Source organism: Babylonia areolata, chromosome 31 (assembly GCF_041734735.1).
Source record: "Babylonia areolata isolate BAREFJ2019XMU chromosome 31, ASM4173473v1, whole genome shotgun sequence".
NCBI classification, from domain to species: Eukaryota; Metazoa; Mollusca; class Gastropoda; order Neogastropoda; family Buccinidae; genus Babylonia; species Babylonia areolata.
The window spans coordinates 24,529,435-24,539,434 of record NC_134906.1 but is presented as its reverse complement, the minus strand read 5'-3'; the positions used below and the strand labels follow the sequence as shown (position 1 = coordinate 24,539,434).

Genomic DNA, 10,000 nt, shown 5'->3' with positions numbered 1-10,000 from the left:
TTGTATTTTTTTCCTCAGTGACGGTCGCAACAGCAAACTGTGGTTAAAGCGTTGAACTTACGATCTGCGAGTCCCGCAGGTTCAAATCCCGACTGATCAAGGGATGGAGATTTTTTCCGATCTCCCACGTCAATAGATGTGCAGACCTGCTAACGCCTCAGTGAATCCCTTCCGTATGTGTACGCATCGAAAGATCAAAATACCCACGTTAGTTCAAGATCCTGTAATCCATGTCAGCGTTTGGTGAGTCCGTCAGTTATGGGAACAAGAGCAGTACAGAGCATGCACCACCCCCATCCCCACCCCCGAAAACAGAGTATGGCTGCCTACTTGGCTGGGTTAAAACGGTCATACACGTAAAAGCCCACTCTTGCAAACGAGTGAACATAAGAGTCGCAGTCCAGGAACGAAAAGAAAACACCCCAAAACAAAAGTGTCAGTCCTGACAGGTAAGCTCAGTTTCTTCTTCTTCTTCTTCGTTCGTGGGCTGCAACTCCCACGTCAGTTCACTTGTATGTACCCGACTGGGCCTTTACGTGTATGATCGTTTTTACCTCGCCATGTAGGCAGACATACTCCGCTTTCCGTTCGGGAGTGTGCATGCTGGGTATGTTCTTGTTTCCATAACCCACCGAACGCTGACATGGATTACAGGTTCTTTAACGTGCGTATTTGATCTTCTGCTTGCCGTATACACACGAAGGGGGTTCAGGCACTAGCAGGTCTGCACATATGTTGACCTGGGAGATCGGAAAAATCTCCACCCTTTACCCACCAGGCACTGTCACCGAGATTCGAACCCGGGACCCTCAGATTGAAAGTCCAACGCGCTTTAACCATTCGGCTATTGCGCCTCATCTAAGCTCAGTTTTTGGTCACGTTGAGAAGACAGCTACGGAGCAGCCTTCACTGCCGACTGAATACTTCAGTGTCAATACACAATACACAATACAATACACAAACTTTATTGTCTATACTTTGGTACAGAGATTTTCTTTTTGGCAGCAGCACATGTCCAACATAAGAAGAAAAACAAACAAACAAACAAATGAAATGAATAAAATGAATAGAAAATATAAAAGATAAACTAAATGGCACCAAATGGAAATAGCTATATACAAATATACAGGTTACTGAAATTTACGTGCCTCTCCATTTCAGTCAGCCAAACCGCATTGTACATCTACCCCCCCCCCCCCCCCCCCCCCCCCCCCACACACACACACACCACGCACACACACCACGCGCGCACACACGCATACATACACTCTCTTTCATCCCCTCTCTCTCTGTCTCTCTCTTCACAAGAAATGCAACTACAAAGATCATCGTCAGCACGGCAGCAGTCTATGGGTTAATCAAGGAACGGTAGTTCAACGATACATAATTATGGCAGTGCCTCCGAAACTCAGAGTCTCCACTCAAACTGACTAACAAATTATCATATTGACTTCTTAGTTGAACACATTATTCGAATGATACCAACAATTGTATTGGAGATCAATGCAGGAATTTACAACAACTCATGAAATCGTTCTTGTGTGTAATCCGAGATTGTCAGTGACAGTCATCTGACGGCCGGGTATACTGACATGCACTGACGTGCAGCACGCCGCACAGGCGCACACACACGCACACACACACAGTCACCGTCACACACACAGTCACACACACACACACACACTCACCGTCACTTAATAAACAGAAACACACAGCAAGACACAACAAAACATTTGCATTTTGTATTTCTTTTTATCCCAACAGATTTCTCTGTGTGAAATTCGGGCTGCTCTCCCCAGGGAGAGCGCGTCGCTACACTACAGCGCCACCCTTTTTTTTTTTTTTTGTATTTTTTCCTGCATGCAGTTTTATTTGTTTTTCCTATCGATGTGGATTTTTCTATAGAATTTTGCCAGGACTTGAACAACCCTTTTGTTGCCGTGGGTTCTTTTACGTGCGCTAAGTGCATGCTGCACACGCCGGGACCTCGGTTTATCGTCTCGATCCGAATGACTAGCGTCCAGACCACCACTCAAGGTCTCTGAGTGGAGGGGGAGAAAATATCGGCGGCTGAACCGTGATTCGAACCAGCGCCGGCTCAGATTCTCTCGCTTCCTAGGCGGACGCGTTACCTCTACTAGGCCATCACTCCACATGAACTCAGCGACTTAACTCACTCAGTACGGCCAGTCCTCTCTTCTCCTCTACACAGACCCCTCGGATGTCCAGTGGGTGTCTCAATGACCCAACCTTTAGCTTCCGTCGTCAGAATTGTGGTGTTCTTTGTCAACATTCACCTCTTCAGTTTTAGAGCCTTCCGCTTGCAATATTTTGATGGTGGTAATTGGGGTGAAACGCTGTTAACGTCGTCTCTTTCGCCGTTCGTATGGAGAGAGTTAACAATATGACGGAAACAAAACAGTGACACAACTGCAATGACAAGGCCGGGAACAAAACCGGCAGACACACTGCAGCAATTAAATTGCAACGTGACAAAACACAGAGACACGTAACGACATGAAATGCACTGAACAGAACTGACCGGACACAGTAAAACTAGTTAACTAGGCTTGAATCTGTAGGATGCCAGAAGAGGACTTCACCTAACTAGGGACAACAAGGACATATATATATATATATATATATATATATATATATATATATATATATATATATAGTGACTCTTTGTGTGTGTGTGCCGTGTGTGTGTGTGTGTGTGTGTGTGTGTGTGTGTGTGCCAGAGTAAGTGAGTGAGTGTGTGTGTGTGTGTGCGCGCGCGCTTGTGTGTGTGTGTGTCAGTGTGTGTGTGTGTGTGTAGCCGGTGTGCATCTTTGTGTCAGTGTGTGTGTGTGTGTGTGTGTGAGAGAGAGAGAGAGAGAGAGAGAGTGTGTGTGTGTGTGTGAGTGTGTCGGCGTGTGTGTGTGAGTGTGTGTGTGATAGAGCAGAGAGAACTGGACACTGGACGCTGAAATGTTTAATGTCATTAGCTGAAAAGCTCTGGTGACATAGTAGGTACAAATCAGAACAAAATGGTGCAAATAAATGAAATGGAACAGACAAAAAAACCTGAACAAAACCAGAATTCAAACAACATAAACTAATAAGAGATTCGCGACACTTTGGCTTAAAAGTACATATGACAAGGGGTAATTCGCCTTTTTTTCAGTAGTTCGTCTCCAAGGTGTGGACAGTACACAGAAAACAAAGTACAAATAAATCATATAAAAAATATTTACGCATGTAACATCGACACACATCATATCAATACGAACACATCAAATAATTACAATGTCAAGATTGACCATCCAAATGTAGCGGCCCTTCCTTTTCTTATTATTATTTTTTTTTATCTGTGCAGTGCTTTTTTCTTATAGAACCCATACTAATTTTTATTTGTAGCGGAGAGAGAGAGACAGACAGACAGTGAGAGACAGAGAGAGACGCAATAGCTTTGACTGGGACACAACCGGATGTTATCGTCATCAATATGACACATTAAAGGGCAGTGTGTGTGTGTGTGTGTGTGTGTGTGTGTGAGTGTGTGTGTGTGTGTGTGTGTGTGTGTGTGTGTGTGTGTGAGTGTGTGTGTGTGTGTGTGTGTGTGAGTGTGTGTGTGTGTGTGAGTGTGTGTGTGTGTGTGTGTGAGTGTGTGTGTGTGTGTGTGTGTCGGCATGTGTGTGTGTGTATGATAGAGCAGAGAGAACTGAACACTGGACGCTGAAATGTTTAATGTCATTAGCTGAAAAGCTCTGGTGACATAGTAGGTACAAATCAGAACAAAATGGTGCAAATAAATGAAATGGAACAGACAAAAAAACCTGAACAAAACCAGAATTGAAACAACATAAACTAATAAGAGATTTGCGACACTTTGGCACATTGTCATTGGCTTAAAAGTACATATGACAAGGGGTAATTTGCCTTTTTTTTCAGTCGTTCGTCTCCAAGGTGTGGACAGTACACAGAAAACAAAGTACAGATAAATCATATAAAAAATATTTACGCATGTAATATCTATACACATCATATCAATACGAACACATCAAATCATTACAATGTCAAGATTGACCATCCAAATGTAGCGGCCCTTCCTTTTTTTATTTTTATTTTTGTAATCTGTGCAGTGCTTTTTTTTCTTATAGAACCCATACTAATTTTTAATTGTAGCAGAGAGAGAGACAGAGACAGAGAGTGAGAGACAGAGAGAGACGCAATAGCTTTGACTGGGACACAACCGGATGTTATCGTCATCAATATGACACATTAAAGGGCAGTGTGTGTGTGTGTGTGTGTGTGTGTATGTGTAAGAACGCACAACAACCGAAAATCCAGAGACAGTGGGAGAACAGACACATTGGGGCAGACACACACTGCGCACATCAAAGAAAGGAGGAATTTGTGTTTAATGTCCCGTCACACATATCCGGCGGTGATTGAAGACAGTTTGTTAAAGTATCATCAAAGAAAGTTCTCTCGTGTCTGTACAAAGGCACGGGCGTACACACATAGAGACAGACACACATAGACAGACGCACATGGAGACTGAGACACACTTTGCACATCACTTGAAGTTCTGTTGTGTCTGTATAAAGGCACGGACATCCACATCGGCAATCCTTGTAAGACCTGAGAGCCCGATAAGACGCACAAGTTGTCTGCACCAAATTCGCTCCCCAGCAGAGAGACAGAATTTCAGCAGCATCTTAGCCACATTCATACATGCATACATACAGCCTACCAGGCCTTCCACCACACACACCAGTGGCCTCCTGTGCGTGTGTGTGTGTGTGTGTGTGCGCGCGCGTGAGCAGCAATACAATATCTGAAACCACGCAGCGTCTGTATCTCGATCTGTCAAGACCGCTCGCAGAGTGTGTAATTCACAGCTGTACCAGCAGAGAGGAAGGACATTTTCATTGGCTGAGCACGACTCCCCCCATCTCCCGCCACTATCAACACCCCCCCCCCCCACCTCCTCACCCTTCCCTCCCCTCACTGCCTCACCATCCAGCTTCTGGGTGCCGGATTTAGGCTAATGTCTGAGAGATAGAATCTATAAAGAACCTTGAGCCTGTGCCTCACACCAACCTGTTGGACGCAGCGGCACAGCTAGTTCTGGCTGATGCGTTAGCAAGCGTGTCCGTGTTTATCATCAAGTTCTGCAAACACTTGGAAAGAAACTTGTGTGGGTGTGGAAGCGACTGCATGGTCCAGAGATGTAGACACGAGGAGTGTGCGTGAGTGTATACATAAGAGTAATATTGCGTTCAGAAACTTGAAAGGGGAGGCACTGTGTTTACAAGTTTGGTGTTTTGAAAAACTTGAAAGGGGGGAACGAACCAGTGTCGTTCATTGACAACAGCAGCAGGAGCAGCAGCGATTCGAGTTCGTGTGACGTTGGTGTTTGCGTTTGGTTCGCTAAACAGGTAACGCATGTTTTTATATTTTTGTTTTTGTTTTTTCATGTTTTCTTTGCTTTTTCTTCTTATTTTGAAGTCTGTTTCGTTTATCAATGGGTGAGAGGCCTTTCAGTATCTGGGGTGGGGGGGTAGGGGGGTATTGTTTTGGCCTTTTTTGAAGTCTATTAATTAAAAAAAAAATGTTTTCGTTTATCAGTGGGTGAAAGACCTTTCAGTATTTGGGTTGTGGGAGGGGGGGTGGGGGGGTATTGTTTTTGCCTTATTTGAAGTCTGTTTCGTTTGTCAGTGGGTGAGAAGCCTTTCAGTATTTGGGCTGGGGGAGGGTGTATTGTTTTAGCCCGGCTTATTTGAAGTCCACTTCGTTTGTCAGTCAGTGTGATCGAGATACCTTTCAGTGTTTCGGGGGTAAGCTTATTGTTTTTGCCGTCATGTTTTTGTTTTCCTGTGTGTTTGTTTGTGTCTTTGCTTTGTTGTTCTCCAGTTAAAAGCCTGTATATATATTTCGTTTGTTTTGGGGCTTATACAGTTGCTTGGTCTTTGTTTTTCTTTAAAAACATACATGTTGTATATCAGAGCAAACCAATAGGCCTAGTTTGCATCAGTTTGACATGGTAAGTATATTTAACACCAAACATGGAGTATAATACAAACTCCTCCTTTTCGGGGCAAAAGTTATAGTTGTTTAGTCAACACAACACCTCATCGCATTATATTGTTGTCGGATGTATTGTATATGTGTCTGCATGGTTTTCTGATACAGACTTGATCTTTCTGGTGGTGGTATTTGCTTTTGTGGAAAAAATCGTTTTTGAGTGTAGATAAAATACTAGCACCCCCCCCCCCCACACACACACACTTAGAGTGTGTAAATGAAATACTACCACACACACACATACACACACTCAGTGTGTGTGTGTGTGTGTGTGCGTGTGTGTGTGTGTGTGTGTGTGTGCAGAGAGAGAGAGAGAGAGAGAGAGAGAGAGAGTGTTTGTGTGTGTGTGTTTACCTTTATGATGATAGTGATGATCAATAGGATTTTCAGTGTCAGTTTAATTCATTATTATATCTGGTGTATTTCTGAATATTTCTAGGGTCCTTTTTTCACCACAATTTTTTCTGTACTTAATGTTTTGAAACACATCATTTACACCCTTCCAAATGACCTTCACACAAAATCACATAGAAATCCTTTTTTTCAGACAGATGTTCCTTTTGATATGCTGTCATTGTTCTGATTGATTTAGCCATATATGTTTTTTTAGTTTGATTTCTTAAGGGAAAAAAGTTGCAAAAGATAAAGGTCGTTCAATAAACCTAGAAGTTGATCTAAAGCTCCATCAACTGAATTTAAATTAAACTTGGATATGTTGAAAACTAGCTAAGACCAGTACCTCAAATGTCTTCACAATCGGGTAATCATAAAAAAAAAGAAGACAATTTTTTTTTCTTTCTGTCTCAGGTGAAGTCATTTAAAAACAAGCTCAAAACTTAATCACTCCAGTCAAGTACATCCGCTAGAATGATAGACCTGCACCCTCTGAATCAGTCCAAATGACTGTTCCACAGTGTACTTTTACTTCGGAGTTGTAGCTGATTTTGCTGAACTGTTCTTCTTCGTCATTCGTAGGCTGCAACCCCCACGTTCACTCGTTTGCACATGAGTGGGCTTTTACGTGTATGACCATCTTTACCCTGCCATGTAGGCAGCCATACTCTGTTTTCGGGGGTTTGCATGCTGGGTAGGTTCTTGTTTCCGTACCCCACCAAACACTGACATGGATTACAGGATTTTCTACATGCATGTTTGATCTTCTGCTTGTGAATACACATGAAGGGGGTTCACTTACAAGTGGGTCTGCACATATGTTGACCTGGGAGATTGGAAAAAATCTCCACCCTTTACCCACCGGGAGTCGTTACCGAGATTCAAACCCCTCAGATTGAGAGTCCAATGGACGGGCGCAATAGCTGAGTGGTTAAAGCGTTGGACTGTCAATCTGAGGGTCCCAGGTTCGAATCACGGTGACAGCGCCTGGTGGGTAAAGGGTGGAGATTTTTTTTACGATCTCCCAGGTCAACATATGTGCAGACCTGCCAGTGCCTGAACCCCCTTTGTGTGTATATTCAAGCAGAAAATCAAATATGCATGTTAAAGATCCTGTAATCCATGTCAGCATTAGGTGAGTTGTGAAAACAAGAACATACCCAGCATGCACCTCCTTGAAGATGGAGTATAGCTGCCTACATGGTGGAGTATAATTCTATAAATGGTCATACACATAAAAGCCCTCTCGTGTACATGTATACGAGAGAACATGGGAAGTTGCAGCCCATGAACGACGACGAAGAAGAAGAAAGAAGGTAAATGGAAGTTGACACAGCAAGCATGGCCCTGGCCATAACTATCAGCTGTCATAAAGTTTTTTAAGTTGCTTATATATGCACCCATGCAGTGTTTATCAACTGTCCTGTATTAGTTTTACATCAAAATCAAACAGTTTCAGAGATGAAGCATGCACAAGCATTCAGTATAGCTGTCAAGTGTTAAATATAGCTGTAAAATGTGTACTAAAATTTAATCAGCTAAACCTCGGAAAATTTTCATACATGTCCATTCATGCAGCTGCAAACTGAAAAACAAACAAACAAACAAACAAAACAAACATCCATAGATAAATTTGAAAAAAAGTAATGAAAACTTTGCAAAAATTTGTAGACATGCAGTTCAGTTACCCACACCTTTGGTGTAAGTATGTGTTTATTGATTATTGTGTCTTTGAAGAACTTAATTCTCAAGTTCCAGGCCAGAATTACTTTCCTAGTTTGCATTCATTCTGTGTGTTTGTTTTCATGCTGTATCATGAGTTGTTCTTAAGCTGTTGATATGTAAACAGTCAGCATGTATTTGTGGGTCTGTGTTTGTGTATGTGTCAGTTCATGTGTGTGATTGTCTGTGTGAATGCGTAAGTGTGTGAAAATGTGTGTGTGTGTGTGTGTGTGTGTGTGTGTGTGTGTGTGTGTGATTTATGAACAGGGCCAAAAAGGTATGTTTTTGTTACTTCAGTCAGCCAGAAATCAAGATTTACCTTTACATATCATTCTGGACATGTACCAGTCTATGATTGTTCCTATTTTGTTGTATGGTGCAGAAATATGGGGTTATGAAAATGTAGATATACTTGAAAAATTAGAATTGAAGTTTTTGAAACGCTTGTTCAAACTGAACAGAAATACAATGACCCAAATTGTTTATGGAGAAACTGGTATTTATCCAATTATCCAATTAGTGTGTTAGTGAAAATGAGATTAGTTCGATTTTGGACCAGCTTAGTGATATCAAACACAGAAAAATATTCTGGGAAAATATATTTGATATTACTTGACTTATATCGAAATGGTATTTATTCTTCAAAATGGATGAGTTGTATCAGACAAATTTTAATAGAAGCAGGGTATGACTGTGTTTGGGATGCTCAATTCTTCTTGGAGAGGGAAACTTTCTGCAAGAATGTCAACATTGCTTTGAGAGATAGTTTTCAAAATCTATGGAGACATGCTCTAGAGGCGAGTAGTAAATGTTTGTTTTATCGAAATTTCAATAGTGGATTTGGTAGAGAAAAATATATGTCAAATGTCTGATAATTACGTTATCAGCTTCTTCAGATTTCGAAGTAGTAATCATAAGCTGGAAATAGAAACAGGGAGACACAAAGGCATACCACGAGAGTTACGGCTTTGTAAGGTTTGTAACATGTCTGTGATTGGTGATGAGTTTCATTTTATAATGGAATATCCCAATTATGATCAGCTACGAAATAGATATGTTCCTAAAAAATATTTGTTTACAAAATCGGTTTTTAATTTTTGTAATATGCTTAAAGGAGGCAAAAAAGTCATTTTAGCTGTAAGTAAGATGATTAGATTTGCAAATGTTGCCTAGCTATACTTTTGGAGTTAAAAGACATTTGTGGTTTCTCAACTTTTATGTGACATTGTTGTGTATTTGGAAATGTTTGTTCTGGGCACGAAAATATTATTTTGCAGTAATCCTCCATACTCCAATAGGAGTGAAAGGATAATTAAAACTAGAAACTTGAAACTTGTGTGTGTGTGTATATGTGTGTGTGTGTGTGTGTGTGTGTGTGTGTGTGTGTGCATGTGTGTGTACTTGCATGCATGTGTGTGTACTTGCATGTGTGTGTGTGTGTGTGTGTGTGTGTGTGTACTTGCATGCATGTGTGTGTACTTGAATGTGTGTGTGTGTGTGTGTGTGTGTGTGTGTGTGTGCATGCATGTGTGTGTACTCGCATGCATGTGTGTGTACTTGCATGTGTGTGTGTGTGTGTGTGTGTGTGTGTGTGTGTGTGTGTACTTGCATGTGTGTGTGTGTGTGTGTGTGTGTGCTTGCGTGCATGTGTGTGCTGTGGTGTGGACTGTCTTTCACTGGAAACAGAGACAGACAATAGGTCAATCAGCAGAAACTGGGTTGATACACATCCGTTCTCCTTTGTTTCAGCTTAAATAACAGTCTGCTATGCCATACTCGGTCATAAGCTTTAGTAAGATCGAAGGAGGACGCA

The 10,000-nt window shown here is 41.8% G+C and overlaps 2 protein-coding genes across 2 annotated transcripts in view; both read left to right on the top strand.

The window, feature by feature from the left end:
* Positions 1–10,000, top strand: part of LOC143276316 (galactoside alpha-(1,2)-fucosyltransferase 1-like) — a 294,798-nt gene that overhangs the window by 107,107 nt on the left and 177,691 nt on the right. The window lies entirely within an intron of this gene.
* The window catches only part of LOC143276055 (complement C3-like), a 111,167-nt gene continuing 106,156 nt past the window's right edge, over positions 4,990–10,000 (top strand). Inside the window, exon 1 of the mRNA XM_076580441.1 lies at positions 4,990–5,426. The gene's annotated coding sequence lies outside the window, so the exon portion shown is untranslated. The remainder of the gene's footprint in view (positions 5,427–10,000) is intronic.